This window comes from Peromyscus californicus, unplaced genomic scaffold (assembly GCF_007827085.1).
Source record: "Peromyscus californicus insignis strain IS unplaced genomic scaffold, ASM782708v3 Scaffold_6__1_contigs__length_162567912, whole genome shotgun sequence".
NCBI classification, from domain to species: domain Eukaryota; kingdom Metazoa; phylum Chordata; class Mammalia; order Rodentia; family Cricetidae; genus Peromyscus; species Peromyscus californicus.
This window is the reverse complement of record NW_026294584.1, coordinates 130,173,095-130,192,015: the sequence shown is the minus strand read 5'-3', so window position 1 is coordinate 130,192,015 and position 18,921 is coordinate 130,173,095. Positions and strand designations below refer to the sequence as shown.

Genomic DNA, 18,921 nt, shown 5'->3' with positions numbered 1-18,921 from the left:
AATTTCTACCCAAGAACCAAAGAGCCATTTATGAAAATCTGCATTTTTCTTTATATAAACAAATACTCTAAATTTCTACCTGGGGGAAAGGGAGTTTCAGAGATAAACTGCCAAGCTTGAAACTCCAAAATGAAAAAGAGACAAAGATATCTTCAAATCACCAGCGAACTGGCCTGCTAAGTGTGAAGTGTATGACTCTACTCATTCCTGATCAGAAAGATGGAAAGAATCATTGACTGCCAAGATAATAAAATAAGTGATAATGTTCTGGGACAGCAAAAGTATACAAAATGGGTTCGGACAAATATTCTTGCAGTCAGTTTTCTCACTTCCAACACTAACCAGAGGGCTCTGCTGACTTGGTTGCGGCTGGAACTTTCTCACTGTACAGAGTATTGTGGCTTCAGGCTGGCTTGGTGCTGGAGTGGTCTGGACAAGGTTATTTGGTGTCACTTGGACTGCTCTAAGTTCAGATGCATTTCTCTAGCTCTCAGTTCATCTTGGCAAAACATTTCCAATACAAGTGCAATAAACTATATTGTCCGACTTTCGGGTTTTTACAACTCAGCCCACCACATTTGGGGGTTGGGTAAGGTTGCAAGAACCCACAAGAAGTAAGAGGTATTATAGTGATTTCTGGCAATGTTAGCTAGGTGGAGCGCAACTTAAATCATGTGTTTAATGGGAAGAATTACTAAATTTGGGATGACTTTGAGTGTGTGTGTATTTCTTAAATTAGTATCAGTAGATTTGTTCACATACAGATTTCTGTTTTCTTAGATAATCTTCTCATGACAATATAAACATAGCTCCTTCTTATAGTAAAAACATTCTTGGCAAATTTTAAATTAACCAAAGGTGAAAAGAATTAAGAAGCAAATTAACTTTTAAGTTACTACACCGGGCATTTTTGAAAATCTTATTTCCATTAAATTCAGTCAATTCCTGAGTTTGGTTCCCTTTTAACAAAAAGTTAACATTGCAGCTGACTTAGTTAGAATTTCTATTGCTGTGAAGAGACACCATGACCACAGCAACTCTTATAAAGGAAAAACATTTAATTGAGGTGGCTAACATTTTCAGAGGTTTAGTCCCTTATCATCATGATGTGACATGGTGGCGTGCAGGCAGACATGGTGCTGGAGAAGTAGCTGGGTGTCCTACATCTTGACTTGCAGGCAACAGGAAGTGGTCTGTGACACTGGGCTTGGCTCAAGCATATATGAGACCTCAAAGCCCACCTCCACAGTGACACACTTCCTCCAGGAAAGCCATACCTACTCCAACAAGGCCACACCTCCTACTAGTGCCAACTCCCTTTGGGGGCCATTTTCTTTCAAACTACCACAGCAGCCAAATGAAAAACTCAATTAAAATCATGCAAAACCAGTTAGTCATGAAAAGCAATTATTTAAACATGATAAACAAGCCCCTAAATTTTCATGAAAGGGACTGAGAGAGCAAGAGGAAAAAAAATAACATAAAGCCTCTTTGCTGGCAGCATTTGTAATTTAACTTTCATTCATCTAATAAATATTTGCTGATTAGCTATTAAGTGTCATATACTATACTTATACTGTATGCTAAGTATAATGAAGATGATGTTAATTTTTGCTTCCAAAAAACATTTTACAGTTAGAAAAATACATAGACATTTACCAATTAACTGTTTTCTCCTTTGTTTTTAGTTTTCTTTGAGATAAAGTTTCACTGTATAACTCAGGCTAGTCTGGAATTCCCTGAATAGCTCAGTCCTTGTACTCTTACGTGTTGAAATTATAGGTATGTGTGCCATATCTAGCTTCTGAGTTGATTCTTAGGGGCTCATTTTCAATGATTTCTTCAATTGGTACTGAGATATGCAAACTGACATATCTACTTCTGATGTTTAAGATGAAGTTCAGTCATGCATCTTCATTTCACTCTGGGCCTTTCATCAAGTCCAGAATCAGCTCATCTTTCTCAAACACAACTCCATTACTGTTTCTTTTCATACCTCTACTTCTGTACATCAGCCAAAAGTTATAGGGCATGATGCTGCACACCTTTAATACCAGCACTCAGGAGGCAGAGGCAGGAGGATCTCTGTAAGTTCAAAGCCAGCCTGGTCTACATACTAAATTCTAGGTTACCCAGAACAACATAGTGGAAAAAAAAATCGTTTCAGTCTTTTCTCATCCTCTTTGATGTGTATTCAATCATCACACTGTGTCACTAATAGTGAGATCTCTTTCACAGGTCCCTTCCGAGCACAGCTGTGATCCTTTCACTCCCCTACTCCAAGTCTTGATGCACCCCACTGAACCCTGGATCAAGCCCAAATGGTTCACTCTGGGTCTATTGATACCTTAGAACTCTTACCGTATCATTAGAATTTGTGACTTCTTCCTTACTGTGTATCCATGTCCTTCCTGGAGGGTTCAGATTTAAGAAGCCCAAGAGGCAGGTGCTGAGCATCTTGGCTCTGCATGTATGCTTTCTCCTATGGATTGTCACCACACTGCTCCCTGGTCACACACCAATCTGCTCTATTGTTTAATTCTCTCCCTTTCTAGGGACTGTTTCTGAAATAAAACTGCTGTTTTGTCTTGCACAGTACTGGGTATGTAAAAGAAGTCCAAGGGGCTTTAGAAATAATACACATAGGAACAACAACAACAACAAAAGTCTCACTAGTAACACCACCTTTGACCCTAGCCTTCAAAGCCTTTCTTCAGCTGCTACAGAAAGTTGAAAGGCCATAACTGGTCTGTGAATTAACTGTTCCTTTTCCCTAATTATTAAGACTAAAAGTGCTGATAAAGTACCTGTGTGTGCTTTTTGTGGATTTTTTTTCAATATTTGCAACAATGAAATGTCACAAAGAATTTAAAGTTGCAGACTGTTGGGCTAGGTATTGTGGTATACACCTTTAATCTCAGCATTCAAGAGACAGACGAGTCATATTTCTGCCTAGTCTACAGAGTGAATTCCAGGCCAGTCAGGGCTACATATTGAGACCCTGTCTAAAAACAAAACAAAATAAAATAACTGCAGAATAAATATAGGATAGATCTTTCTCTCTTTTTTTAAAAAAAGATTTATTTATTTATTTTATGTATATGAGTGCTCTACTTGCATGTACACCTGCATGACAGAAGAGGGCATCTGATCCCATTATAGATAGTTGTGAGCCACCATGTAGTTGCTGGGAATTGAACTCAGGACCTCTGGAAGAGCAGCAAGTGCTCTTAGCCACTGAGTCATCTCTCCAGCTCCAATAAATATCTCTTATCCAACAGGGGTGCTTTGGATTTCAGATTTTTGAATATTTGCATTGTATGCTGAGATATCTTGGATGACAGACTCCAGACTATACATAAAGCTCATTTATACATCACATAGTCCTTAGATCCACAGTCGGAAAGAATTTTATACAGAATCTTTGGTGCACCTGTCTTTTAACAGCAACCTGTCACATGAGGTGTGGAATTCATGTTAGTGATCAGATTTTCAGATTAGAGATGATCAATCATAGAATTAAAAAAAATAATACAGTTCTGCAGCATGCTTTGGATATCAGGCTGGTAAATTTCAAAATAAATTCTAAGGGTTGGGAAGATAGTTCAGTTGTTAAAGTGTTTGCCGTGTTAACCATGAAGACTTAAGTTTGGATCCCCAGTGCCAACATAAAAAAGCAGAGTGTGTTGGTGCACACCTGTTACCCCAGCACTAGAGAGGTAGACAGGAGGATCCCTGGGGCTCGCTGGACAGACAGTCTATCCTATTCAGTGAGTCCCAGGCCAGTGAAAGATCCTGTCTCAAACAGAAGGTGCCAATGATGAGAGGGCTCGGTGGGTAAGGCACTTACCCCACAAGCCTAGTGACCTGTCTAAGCTCCAGGACCACATAAAGGTAGAAGGAGAGAACTAACTGCACAAAACTGTCCTCCAGTGTTCATGCACCTCCTCACCATGTATATATTCACAATACTAATAAATACAAACTAACAACAACAAGAATCGAGGCCAATGGTTCCTGAACAAGGACACCCGAGACTGACCTCTGACTTTGACATTCACCCTCTAACACACATAATTCTTAGTGAAGACTGCTAATAATACTGTGCTTATTTATTAGAAACAAAGATGTTTGAATGATTTAATTTCAATGGCATTATAATTTTATAACTTGGATATTTATTAGGAATTGTGTTAAACACTAGATAGTCTGTGTTCTTAAGATGTGTGCTACAGTACGGCCAGACACATACCATCCCACCAAAGCTAGATGAGGCAACTCAGTAGACAGGAAAGGGTTTCAAAAGCAGGCAAGGAGTCAGCGACTGCCTCCACTCCCACTCTCTTATTGTAGCATATTATGCCATGTTTGGTTGACGTCTCTGGGAGGCCTGCTCTTTTCTGAGGGGAGACAGAGGGGCATGGATCTTGGGAAGAGGGAAGGTGGGGGGGTAAGGGAAGGGGAGGGAGGGGAAACAGCAGTCGGGATGTAATATATGAGAGAAGAATAAAAAAAAGTGCACTACAGAAAAATTACCTTTTATACCAACAATAACAGGATATAATTGGTCCAGTAAAGAACTCAATGCTATTGAAAGTCTGGTGTCAGAACCATTGGAGGTAACCACACTACAGGACAGGGAGAAGTCAACCACAAAGCTTATAACACTCCCTTCAGTGGGCCGGAACACCACCTCAGAGCGCAACCAATAGTGAAAAGTAAGGAAGATTCTTCCACACAGTGGCATTTGGCACCTCAGAACAGAAGTGTATGAACATATGTATTCTGACATGTTTATTCACTGCTGCTATCTCTTTTGTTCCAAAGTCTAGTAGATAAAACAGTGACTTTACAAAATAAGAATATGCCTTGGCAAGATGATTGTAAACCTACCACACATCAAGTTAGTTTAGCCCATGTTCGCTGCCACTCTTCCAGGCCAGTTGCTCTTTATCAAGATATGAGTTGGCGGGGACTGAGTCCTCTGTCAGGCTCAGAAACTCAGATTTGTAAAAGAATGGCTGCCTACTGTTAGTACAAGACAGGTTACTCTGGTAATATACTACAGTAGGGTATCAAGACAGGCCTCCTACATCTTCATGCTTTTCATGTTGGTTTGTAACAATAATTAACATGAAGAATGAACTTAATATTTTTCCTGAGTGAAGATTATTAACGAGATACTGAAGAGTTGTAGGAATTCTTTGAACTCATGTCACATAGATAAACAGTTAAGCAAATAAGTTGCTGATTTGGGATTAGTTTTATTTTGTTTTTTGTTTTTGGTTTTTTTTTTTTTTTGCTTCGGGACTGGACCTCATGTATGCTAAGCATGGATGCTATCATTGAACAACACATAAACCCCAAGTCCCTAAGTAAATTGTGTGTGTTTCTTATTGTATGGTACTTTACTGTGAGGTCTAAAGTTGAAAAACAAATGCAGATATACATAAATAATCGTAACAAACAGCTAGTTCTTGCCATAGACTGAGTCCCGGGAGGTAAGGCACCCAGATCTATCCCTATTCATCTTTAATTACTAAAAGCTCACTCTCATCATGAAACAAATAGATAACAGTTTGTCGAAAGACAAAGGCCACAAAACAAAAAAGAGACAAAAGGCATACACTGTGCTTTTCTTTAATTTGTAATAATTAAGGAGATAATCAGGAATAATAATGCACATTCCTCCAAATCAAAAAGAAGGAAATTTCTAAGACATTTTTCGAATAACATTTTCAGAAAATAAAATTAGTGTGTTCTAGGAAACAGTCCTTGTTGTAAACATAATCTGTGTGTACTTGGTATAATGTGTTGACTTCCATGAAAATTCCACCTTTTCAGGAATGACTTGGACTTTGGTAGTAAGAAGGGTTAGACTGGGGTGTGTAGGAGATTATGGATGTGAGCAGTATAGAGTGAATTGACTCACTTCTCTCTGTTTTTATATCTTTGGGGGGAAAATGTGAAAATCATGATTATGGTAATACTCAATCCTATAACAGTTTCTAAGCTCTTTTTCAATCTGTCCTTATTTGATTCTTGAAATAAATACCCTCCTTCTTAACAGATAAAGAAACAGAGGTCTGAAGTCTTTAGAACTAACCAGTTTCCTGAAGAGACCACAGGCATTATATAGTAGGTTCTAGAAGTCAGTGAACAAAAAGTTGAGTATGAGGCCTATATACAGTAGCAGGAAGGGCCGTTCTCACTACATGTGATTATACTACTTCCCAATAACAATCCTTATAGTTCCAGTGAAAGTAACAAAAACAGTTTTGTGGTTTATTAGTCATGCTAAACTTCTCTGGATATTTATTGTAAAAAACTAACAAAACTAGACCTTGTCAATTGCATTTAAACTTCAGTGGTCACTTCTGGATACAGAAGTGCTTGGGTTTTACAACACTCTCTGGAGGAAATTCAATAACACATTGTTAATACTCAATTCCTACAAAATGATTTCAAAGCTCCATGGGAATTTTAGATTTGCACAAGTTATTAGGATGTGACCTTTCCCTTAGATTTCTTATTTTAGGATCAAGTTAACATGGTATTTCCCCAGTGGGAGCTGCTGTACTTCCTTCGCAGATAAGCAAAAGCAATCACAAATTATAGTGAGTAAACTCAGGGAAATACATATTTCTGTGATGCAGACGAAAATGAAATCTTAAAAGGAGACCATGCTACATGTTCTTGGATTTGAAAGGAAAAGTCATGTGGCTTGCTAACAAAAGAAAACAAAACCCATGCCATTATGGTATTTCCCTGAAATTTATTCCTGATTGTTTTGTGTCCCAGCTAAGTCTTATGACTTTTAAAGATTATTAAAGATGTTTACGTCACTTAATTTCCTATGCTCTGTCTACTGGGAGTATAAAAGTTTAAAAACATCAAATAATTTAAATGATTTGAGATCATAGGATCTAGAGAACAAGGAGTTCATAAGCTTTAAGGAAAAAAAAAACTAAAACAAAATGAAAGCGATCACAGCTGCTTTCCCTTTGCCCCACTGAGTAACAGTAGCTTTTACAACTGTGTGTGATTTATATGCATTATTTGCAACATACAAATGATTGGCAGGAACCAAAGGAGAGGTACTCACAGGCATGCACATACATACACACAGAGGATAATAAAGAGACTCAACCTCTGAAAGAGTTAATAAAAAGGAATTTCATCCATAATCTAATATTTTTCCTATTCATTTTAACTGTAAATGTTTCTATCCTAAATTTTTCTCTTATGCTTTCTTTACCCTAAAATTATTCTTCCAAATATTTAAGTTACAAATTTAAGTTACTTGATTTTTTTCAAGATACTGAGACCATTATCCCCTTAAACAGTTAATAACATTTTTAAAGATTTATTTATTTTTATGTGTATGAGTGCATGTATGTATGTGCACTGTAAGTATGCCTGGTGCCCAAAGAGGCCAGAAAGGGCACTGGATCCCCTGGAACTAGAGTTACAGACTATGTTAGGCACCATGTGGGTGCTTGGAATTGAGCTCTTAATCACTGAGCCATCTCTCCAGTCCCCTATAATAATTTTTCAATTGAGGAAAAAATATTTTTGAGACATCATCCCCTTATATAGCTCAAGCTGGCCTTGAATTTGAGATCTCACTGTCTCAGCCTCCTGAGTGCTGGGATTACAGGCCTGTATTATGTTTTGATAAATCTATATAATTTCAAAGTTGGGTTGTGTTCTACTTTGTTAGATCTACATTTTCAGAAGTTGTTATTCCTTCCTCTTAGTCAGCAGTACATAGTCTTCACCACATGTAGTAGTGTCACATTTTAATTAAATTTGCATAGCCTCAGGAAATATTCTGCAGGAAATAATCCTTGCTATATAAGTCAATTGTTGGTTTTAGTGGTTGGTGGAGTTTGTTTGTTTGACTGCTAAGGATGGGGATCCAGCAATTGTGCATACTAGGAGGCACTCTACCACTTCGGCAATATCCCAACCCTGCTTTTTTTTTTTTTTTTTTTTTTTTTTTTTAGAAAAACAACAACAAAATCACTTGTGTTATTTTATTCCTCTGTACTCCTCACATCCGTCCACTATTACATAATCACAAATAACACAGGTAAATGCTAATTCATTTAAACAAGCTGGTTATGGTGAGATATAGGCCTTTAATCCTAGCATTTGGGTGGTGGAGAACAAAGAAAAAAGAAGTCATTTGAATTTGTTCTTGTGTTACTAGTGTACCCCAATGAAACAAAAACAATATAATTACCCAAGCACTTCTACTAACAATTCCTCTTAACTGAAGAAGACACCTTGAAAATTAAATGAAATATGTGCCAGGAAATATTTATGATATATAGTAGTGTAATCAGTTATTTCATCCAAAAATCAAATCAAAACAAACAACAAACAAACAAAAAAACAACCAACAAACAGCACCTAAAACCTGGCTTAGTAAGTTAGGTAATGTCACTGCAGTCACTCCGATAGAAAGTCTTGTCACCATAAGAACACATCCAAAGTCAGGGAGAAACTAGAGGAAACGTAAATGTCCTAGCAGCAGAGCAGGATGGGCCAAGTGGGATATGCAAGTGGGAAAACATATCCGTTAACAAGAGCTAGAAAAATTATGGGAGAAAGTTTTGTATGACTGTGATATTTTTTTTTTGGTTTTTCGAGACAGGGTTTCTCTGTGTAGCTTTGCGCCTTTCCTGGAACTCACTTGGTAGCCCAGGCTGGCCTCGAACTCACAGAGATCTGCCTGGCTCTGCCTCCCGAGTGCTGGGATTAAAGGCGTGCGCCACCACCGCCCGGCTTGATATTTTTATTTTAAACATATTTTCATAGATTTAAGGAGTAAAAGTGTTTAGAATGAAGAGATAAGAGAGACAAAGGGATAAATGAATATGATAGAGGTACATTGTATATATATATAAAAACCTTGTAATGGAACTCATTCTGAAGAGAGAGAGGCAGAGAGTGAGGTAGAGATAGGTAGATACATGGATAGATAGATAGATAGATAGATAGATAGATAGATAGATAGATAGATGATATAGATAGATAATAGATAGATAGATGATAGATAGATAGATAGATAGATAGATAGATAGATAGATAGATAGATAGATAGATGATAGGTGGGAGTGTATGCAACCTGAAATCCCAGCACTTTGGAGGTGAGGCAAGAAGATTGTAAAGACAGCCTGAGCTATACAATGAGTTCCAGACCAGTCTAGAGTACATGAAATCCTGTCTCATAAAACAACAAAAGGGCTAGAGATATGGATCAATGGTTATGAGCATTTGCTGCTCTTCCAGAATACCCAAGTTCAGTTCCCAGCACCCACATCAAGCAGCTCACAACTGTCTGTAGCTCCAGCCACAGGGGATCTAACATCTTTGGTTTCCACATGCATGTGCATATCTACACATAATTAAATGTACTAAAAATGAGTCTTTAAAAAAACACAAACAAAAAAAGAAATGACTGTAAGTCTTGACTGTAGATCCATAATAAAGTGTATACTTAAGAGTCTGGAAAGCCTGGTCTAATCCCCAGCACTATCAAATTAAGAAAAGGAAGAAAAAAATATAAAGAAAAACAAACCCATTAGCTAAAATTCAAAGTAATTTATGCTAGCTTTACATGTTGCTGTGAACATACCAATTGCCCACCGTTAAGGTTTTAATGCCATGTATAATCTGTATTTCAACCCAAAACTCTGAATTCAGGCACAGAAGGTCAGCTAGGCAGAGCTGTGTACAGAGAACGTGCCCCAATACTGCCTGTGTCACACACAGAAACCGATAAAGATTGTTGTGTCCTATTAGTGATTTATAGAGTTGTGATTCACTCTACCCAGTACAACTATAGCTGAATTCCTCTGTCATAAAATCACTAGGCCCAAACAAATTCAAATATCTTTTATCTACACTCTTTTCTCCTTTACCATCCGTTAACGTATTTCTTATGGGGGCTTTTCTTCTTTGTATAGATTCATCCGCCTTAGTTGTAAATTAACCTACAAGCAACTCATTGAGTTTTTCTTTGAACTTCACAATTTATGGCACAGGGGCCATTTAAACTGCCAGTTGGCTAATTATGTTCAGAAAACCATCCCTAGGTTTAAAAACAAAACCTTCCCAAGGGTAAAGGTGCCACAGCAAAAAAAAAAAAAAAAAAAAAAGGAATGTAACTACTGAAAAATTCTGTATTTTCTTTTTTTTTCAATTACAGTAACATAAGCATAAATTTAGCATTTTCCCTATTTGTATGTGTTTTAAGTATTTTGAAATGTCGGTTCAGTGGTGTTAAGTACATTCACAATCATGAGTAGGCATCACCAGAACTTCTTCAGTTTGTAAAATGGAAACTGTTCCCATTCCATGTTCAAGCCTCACTTCTGGCCCCCAGCCTCAGTAGTCCCCAGCAGTCCTTACTCCACTGTTTATGAATCTAACTGCGTTAGGTACATCTTCTGCTAGTCTTCCTTTCACCTAAAAACTGTTAACTGATACAGTTTACTAAGTTGGTTAACCATGCAAGTGAGATTAAAAAAATTTCAGGGTCAAATTCCAAATACTTAGCATTTAATTTTCATGCCAAATAACTGAATTTAGATCACTCCTTCAGATGCCAAAGTGCATATTTGCCTCATCTTGAAGGGTTTGGTCTCTCTGTTTTAAATCACTTTAGGCTTTTCTAAGATTAAATCAATTTTCAAAGCAAACTTAATGCTGTTATTGATTTCCTTTGAGTATCCAAGCTCTCTTAGTGTTATTTGTACTCACTGCACTCCCTGACATTCTTACCAATAACGAGTAGTCTTCTCTCATCTTGCTGCTCATAAGATTCTAGGTAATAAAGAGTGGGGATCAAGAGCTTATGGATGAAATTTAAAAAACAAAAACAAAATTTGTGAGGTTCTTGTTTGAACATTCACATCCTATCCTGTCCTCAGCTAGATTAAACAATTTGCTAAAAGTTAGTTCCCAGGGAAGTACAGATTTGTGGAGCTGGGAATCTGTCATTCCCTTGTCCCCAGCCATGGGTGCTGGGTAACACACATTCATGCTGGGCAGATGTTCTAGCCCTCAGCTGTCCTGGACACTCCTGTGGGGTTTTCAGCATGGTTCTCTAAGAAGATGCAAGTAACCGACTGCTATCTGAAGTAGATTGACCAGAGACAGGTTTGTAGAGAAAGGGGTGGGGACAGCAGAAGAAGAGAGTAAAGGGTTAGGGAGAAGGCTTAGTGGGAGAAGGCTGCTTAGCTTGCATGTAGCTGGGTTTAGCATCTAACATAACAAACAAACAAACAAACAAACAAACAAACAAAACAAGCCACTCTAGAGAAAGGGGAATTACCTGCTTCATACCTCTGGCTTGTTTATTAATTACAGACAGAAACTCTACTTGTATAAATTAGCGAAAACCAAGGAGAACGATTATTTGGTGATTTCCATGTGACTTTTAAAACCTTCATATTTAATGGTTAGGGATGTAACAGTGGTAGAATGCTCATCTAGAATGTGCAAGACCCTGAATTTGATCCCCAGAACTGCAATAAATTAAATAAATAATAAATAAAACCACCACCAAATATTTCATAACTGGGAAATGATTTAACTTCAGGCTTACACAACAAATAAAACGGTGACAGATCTCAAGCTTGTGGATCTTTCCCCATAGTTCACATATTCAAACCCTAGCACAATTATAAAAAATGAACTGATGTAATAATATTCACCCCTTTATTTGGATTTCTCCAGCTTTCTCACTAGTATTAGTCCCTCTTCAGCTCCAGGATCCACCACATCCTCTTGCCATGTCTCCTGACCTTCTTTTAGGTTTCCATCTTGGCCTGTCTTTTACGCCTCTGATGCTGTTGAAGCATGTTGCTCCGGAATTCTTAAGCTGTCTCTATTCAGGGTGTGTCTCATGCTTTCTCATGATTCAGCTGAGGTCATGGACTTTTGGGAAGAATACCAAACATGTCCTGTGTCCCTCTCAGGATATCTCACAGGGCAGACAGCTTACTGTCTTACTACTGTTGATACTGACCTCGGCTGCTTGGCTATGGCTGGTGTCTGCCAGGACTCTGCACTGTAAGTCTCTTTGTTCCCATTTGTAATTAACACAGATGGGGGAAATACTTGGAAGCTGTGCAAATATCCTGTTTCTCCTTAAGTTCTTACCCACCCACAAAAGTCAGTGCTCATTGGTGGATCCAGGCCGCAGCAAAGATTGCTATGGTTCTCTGACAACAACTTTCTATTGCCATCACTTCTTACTGAGTTCTGTAAAGAAGAGTCATCATTCTCTCCACCCCCATTTATTCATTTACTCTGTAATTATTTACACCAGTCAGAACTCTTGTATATATTTCACTTGGGGAGCTATAATGCAGTTCCACAGTTAGTTGGTTTTATTGCTCAGATTGTCTCAGTTTTGCCTGCTAGGCTCTCTCCTCCCACCCTGACTCTTCTGGAGCACACCCTGGCTCCTGGCACCACATAGGCCTCCAGGTTTATGCTGGACTGTTTTGGCCTCAGCTTTTCAATCAACCTCTTCTACAAAGAACTCCAGTTTCTTTTGGGAGAAAATGGCATTTGGACTCCACAGTTTGGTTTGCTACTAATGAATCTCTTATCTAGGTCCTCTCAGGGGACAGAGCTAAGGAACATGCACACATGCACTGATGCACATGCACACACAGTCTGCATTAATTTGTGAATGTATTTATCTGATAGTTCTTTTCTCAATGCATCTACAGATTTCAGAAAAATGGGCCATCCTGTGACTTTCCTTGTTGACTATAACCAATAGTCCTAAAACTACATAAAGTTTCAGAGTAACTTAGGTCTCCAGGCAAAAAGCCACACTAGGGGAGTAAGAACTGCCTTAGCACACAGGTCTTGAAGGAATGATGGATTTCCCAGAACTTTGTCCACAGGCCCTAAAGTCATACCCCATGCTAGTCAGTCCCAAGGAGGAAGTACCTTCATGTAGGTACAAGCTGAAGTTAGCAATTCTCCTCAAAAAGAATGTTTCATATATATATGAGCCTACTGTCTGATCAGAGGTTAGGGCTGCATGGCCTATGAGGACCAGATAAGATATATTTATCTAACTTTAATCATAAGTATAAGAATCTAAAATAATGCACTTGGAGTCATTACATGGGTATAAAAATAAGAGATTAGAGGACTATTTTTAAATATTTGTGTTATACCCAACTTCTAGGGCATTTTCCTATCTTTGTTTTGTCTTAGACAAGTATGCTATTATGAACCACAACTAACAGGCAAGTTATGTAGGAGAAAGTATTGAGGCAGTAAAAAAAATGTTTTTAAAATACAAATGTAATATAGTAAATTCTGATGTACATACCAGTAAAGGGCTGTCCTTGTTTTAAAAATGTCCTTCTTGGATATCAGTGGTTCACAGTTAGCTTCTTTCAAATCTGAATAATTAAAAAGAAATAATATTTTCAAATTTCATTGGTACTCAAAATACTCAGACAACCCAGGCTGCCAAAAGGCAAATATACACATTTTCATCTCAGTATTTGTTTTTTTCCTGCACATTTAAAGCTTTATATTCTCTAGAAATAACCAACATACCATCAAATGATTCATTGTGCATCACATAGGATGAAAAAAACCTCAGAATAGTTGCATAATAGACAGGCATTTGATCTGCTCCTCTTGCTTTACCAGTCAGATCACTGACACGATGCAAAACTTTTTTATTGCACCCAATTAATATATCAAATTAATAATAACTATATCACCATTCAGACTTAGGAAAAACTAGATCTTTAAAAGGATTAGCAAGCTCAAAAGACAGGGCTGAGGACTCTGGGTATGGTTTACTGATAGAAGCCACACCAGGAGGCCTGCTGTCCATATCCAGTTCCCGGGTAGGGGGTGATGAAAGTCTGATAAGAGTTGTACATTGCAAAGCTGATGTTTACTGAAATTTGATTTCACCTGGAAGCTACATAGTTGAGAAGTCTAAGGTCAAAGTAGAGTGCCCAGCCTGCTTGGGTATGGGAGATGAAGTACACACCACGCTAAGCAGACTTTACAGAGGAAGGTCCAGGGAGCAGATTGTCTAAATAATGATTCACATCCTTGTCTCTTAAAATGCTCAGGGAGCCCAGAATAGGACATTCAGTAAAGACAAAACAGCATCCGGTGCCAAGAGCCTTATCAGGAGGGCCGGAGAGCCCCAGCTTGCAGACCTAACCTTCTGCACACTCTGACATACACAAGACTCCAACACTTGCTTTTCTGACTTCTTGGAACTGACAGAAACTGTACTGTTACATGATGGATGGTGTAAAAATGTTACATCATGAAGATGAACTGTTTTCCCATTCTGTTATTTCTAACATTTAAGAACATGAACTTCAGCCAATGAGCTCTGCTTGTTGGTGTTCCCCAGCACTGTGCACTACAGCTGCTTGAAAACAGGCAAGTTTGAACAGCATCTCAGTATCACTAGTAAGCTGCAGTTCTGTTTTCAGAGCAGGGTAGTCTTCCACAGGAAGAGCTCATTGTCAGCACTTTCTGCCTGTATACCTTGTTTTTTGGCTGTGACTGCTGGCTTCCACCATAATGATTTACATAAACACTTAATTTGCTAGTCAACAGTGAAGGCAGCATCACACAGAAACTGCTTATTACGTATAGCATATTTAACACATGCTTTATCTGTAAGAAATAGTTTTGTTTTATTTTGTTTCTGAACTACTCTGACTTTTTTTTAAAAGTGTGTAAGGTAAAATTTAAAAAAGATTCAGAAATAAGAAAACAAAAGAAAAATATCAATAAAGAAATTAATTAACAAAACCACTACCTCAAAAAAAATTTGAAGATCTAGGTTAAGATGAAGCAATATTAATTTCCTTGACACTTGCTCCCAGTCCTCCTTAAATGCATATGATTTCATTAAGAACTAGACAAAAAGAAAGTAATATTCATTTATTTTAAAAAATGTTCACACATATATTTTGATCATATTCCTTCCCATCCTCCAGATCCTTGCAGATCCTTCCCCCATACAACTTCATGTTCTTTCTCGCTCTTAAAAAATACACAGAAATGTAGAAACTGCTATCTATTCAAGACTTGTGACCCAAGAGTTAGATCAAACAGAAAACAAGGCCAGTTCCTCCTCCCTCTGGAGGCAGGCAGTATTCCAACCATCACCCATACCCTATTCTACTCTCTGGATCCATTCAGACTGTTCTGTGTGTTCAAGGCATAGTCTACAGACACAGGACAGAGATAGTCTGAGGACAGTGTACGGAGCTCCCTCACATTCTATGTTTATGTTATGTTCATTGGATGATCAATCCATTTAATTCCCTAAAACCTGGAGACCCAGGCTGTAAAGAAACTGATCACGGCTTTGCACTTACACAAAGCTCACAATAGGCCAAACTATTTCTGCCTACTCCTTCAACTGCTTCATATAAGAAATAAGACTTTCTACTAGAATCACATAGATAACAATATAGGCCAAGAGCAACTGTCAGATTAATTTGCCTGAAATGGAATGAACAGTGAAAACTGACCCAAGAGATAGGAAAAAAAAAAAAAAGGAAATCATCAAAAACTTATCCAGGAATTATATCCTCAAAGGGTTGCAGGTGTAACTCAATGGTAAACCGGTTGCCTACCACCCACAAGCCTCTGGGTTCAATGTCCATCACTGCCGAAAAAACAAAATAAAACAAAATCCTCTTGCCAAAAATAATTTTACAGATGTCCTTTTAAAATGCTACAGAAAGAGATGTCATATTTAAACTATGAGTAAAAACTTTTTTTTTTTTTTTTTTTGGGTTTTTCGAGACAGGGTTTCTCTGTGTAGCTTTGCGCCTTTCCTGGAACTCGCTTTGGAGACCAGGCTGGCCTCGAACTCACAGAGATCCACCTGGCTCTGCCTCCCGAGTGCTGGGATTAAAGGCGTGCGCCACCACCGCCCGGCTTTGAGTAAAAACTTTTACATTGACCATATTAATTTTGTTTTTGTTTTTCGAGACAGGGGTTCTCTGTGTACTATTTGGTGCCTGTCCTCTCTCTGTAGACCAGGCTGGCCTCGAACTCACAGAGATCCGCCTGGCTCTGCCTCCCGAGTGCTGGGATGAAAGGCATGTGCCACCACCACCCGGTGACCATATTAATTTTTAAGTACCATAATATTGATACAAAAGTTTACCACTTCCCACTCACCACAGAAGAAAACATCAAAAAAGGGCTATTGAAATGACTGGGTAAAAGAGTTTTCTGGCAAGCCTGATGATCTGTGTTCAATTCCCAGAATCCCCATGGTGGAAGGAGAGAACCAACTTCTACAAGCTGTCCTGTAACCTTCACTATGTACACATGTCACAGATATATATAATTATATATATACATACACACACGCATAAACTAATGTAACAAAAGCCACTGAAAAATATCAGTCCTATTTATTAATATTAATTTAAAACAATAAGTAAAGCTAATTAATTTTATTATATACTAAAAACCTACTTGATCAAATTGTATTTATCTCAGAAAAGCAAAGGCAATTTAATACCAAAAATTGATATTAAGTTCATGTAATGGCATTAGCCCAATTTTAAAACAAGCCATATGATTATCTCAAAACATACAAAAATAGTACTCTATATAATTCCACTGTTGGGCTGGGCCTGTATCTCAGTGATATCTTTCTTACCTAGCATGCTCAAGGACCTGGGTCCCAAACCCTAGCACCAAACAATATTAACTCAACATTTGTTCTTGATAATATTTCTTTTAAAAACTAAGAAAGTTGAATAACAAGAATCTGTCTCAAACTTACAACTAATATGTTCTTAATTGTGAAATATGACAGCAGCATTTCCTGAGGTGTAGTCTATAAATAACCAGTTCCTTTTCCAACAGTGAAGGTTTCACTAGAAAATAAATGTGTGTGTAGTGCGTTTTGGAGATTTATAAAAGACATTAAGATATAACTACTCTGTTAAGCTTCACAATTAAATAACACAATACATCATCAATAGCAACTCACATAGCTTCATTATTCCCAACTTCACCCGAACAGTGGATTCATCAATTGCCATTTTTCTGTTCCTCCATGCACTGGGGTGATGTCACACAACTCTCTACCGAAACTAGTTACAAGCTGTTTTGTTGTTAGCCCATTCAACTTCTTGATTTCTACTGTTTTCCAATGGTGAAATGGTGAAGTGAGAAAATGCTTCATTAGCCCTCCTGACATGAAGAGAATGCTCTGGTTTGAGGATTTGTGAGTTTATATGGTGTAAGACATGGGTTTCAAGTTTCCAGCATGATATCTCTGAGGCAGAATGTCCACCACACAGACATAATGCCAAATCTTAACAATGTAAGAGCTAGGAAATAACCTTTTTGTGTGTCTGCTTTTTTTAGCATAACCCGTCTGATTGTAAGTTCATATAATCTAATATTTAATAAGAAGTCTCTAACAATTGGTTTAGTAAAACCCTTACATTTTACAATTAATTTCTACAAGCTGATCTGAGCGGGCTCCTGAATATTGCTGCTTCATCCTGCCTTCCTGCTACTTCTTTTGTGCCTGTTCTTTCTGAGACTGTCCTACTATAACATTCTAAAAGTTCTTTGGCTTTCTTCTTTCTACTCTTGAGCATGGTACACCTTCCTTTGTGTAGTTTCTAAGTTACTCTCAAGAACTTTTAAGTTCGCACTGGACATGGTGGGCAGGTCTATAATCCTAGCACTTACGAGGCTGAGTCAGGATGATCATGAGTTCTAGGCCAGCCTGAGCTACATAGCAAGACCTTGCTTCAAAAGCAAAACACAAACCCAACCCAAACTAAACAAGAAAGAGTTCTAAATCTTTTGGCCACTATGTCTGGAGCACTCATCTCTTGCTGAGGTGCTCCCAGCATCTCAATACAAACCAAGCAAATCTATCTTCTCCCTCTGAAATATCAAAGAAGCACAGTTAAGGAATATGGGCTGGAGGGTGGACTTTGGCCTGGGGAGCATGGGTAAACTGAGGCAAGAGGCAGGGAGAACTAAAAGAAAACACAACTGATCACTTAATGGGAATATTTTTCATTCTTCAAAACATTCAAGACAATTCCAAGCTTTTACCTGGGTCTTTGAAAAATCCAGTGAATAGTATTCAGCTCCTACCCACAAGCAGCCCTTTCTGCCCTCCCCTTAAATTCTTTTCACATTCTCTGTAGTCTTCCCTAGAGCCCTGCTGCCTAACCACTTCCTCCACTCCCAGCTCAGAAAATTCAAGATCTCCCCTTTCTTCTTCTTTGAGCTTTGACTTAGCACATCAGCTTCACAGTTTTGCCAGCACTTCATGGCCAGCCCCTTTTTATTAATACCTTATCACAAAAGTCTAGAACTGACATGGGAAGATTGTGTGTGCACACACGCATGCACAAACACCTGTGTGATATTGGAGCTTGAACCTAGGAGTTCATACATGATGGGCAAACTGAGCTGTATCTTTTTTTAAAGGCAGGGAAAGCAATCTTGTTCCATCGTACAGTATTCCTCACATGTGTTGGGTGAAGGTAGGAAGTATGCAAACATATTCAAATTAGTAATTTTTATTCCAAGATAAATGTAGTCATTCCTCTATATCCAAGGATTTTGTATCCTAAGATTTACCCAACTACACACTGAGAATATTTTTAAAAAAATACATTGCCAGGGAGCTAGCTGAGCAGGTAAAGCATTCGATGACTTGAATTCAGTTTTTGGAGGCCATGTAAAGGTAGGAGAGAGCCAACTGCACAAGCCATCCTTTGACCTCCACACTCATGCTATGGCATGTGTATGTCCAAACTCACATATATCATACATACCCATGATAATCATAAGTAAACATTCCAAAACCACTGTGCCTATACTGAATAT

At 38.2% G+C, this 18,921-nt stretch overlaps 1 protein-coding gene across 2 annotated transcripts in view; it reads right to left on the bottom strand.

The window, feature by feature from the left end:
• Pparg (peroxisome proliferator activated receptor gamma) overlaps window positions 1-18,921 on the bottom strand; it is a 136,244-nt gene that overhangs the window by 98,210 nt on the left and 19,113 nt on the right. For both annotated transcript variants that reach the window (XM_052721706.1, XM_052721707.1), the window contains exon 2: window positions 13,373-13,445. The gene's annotated coding sequence lies outside the window, so the exon portion shown is untranslated. The remainder of the gene's footprint in view (window positions 1-13,372; window positions 13,446-18,921) is intronic.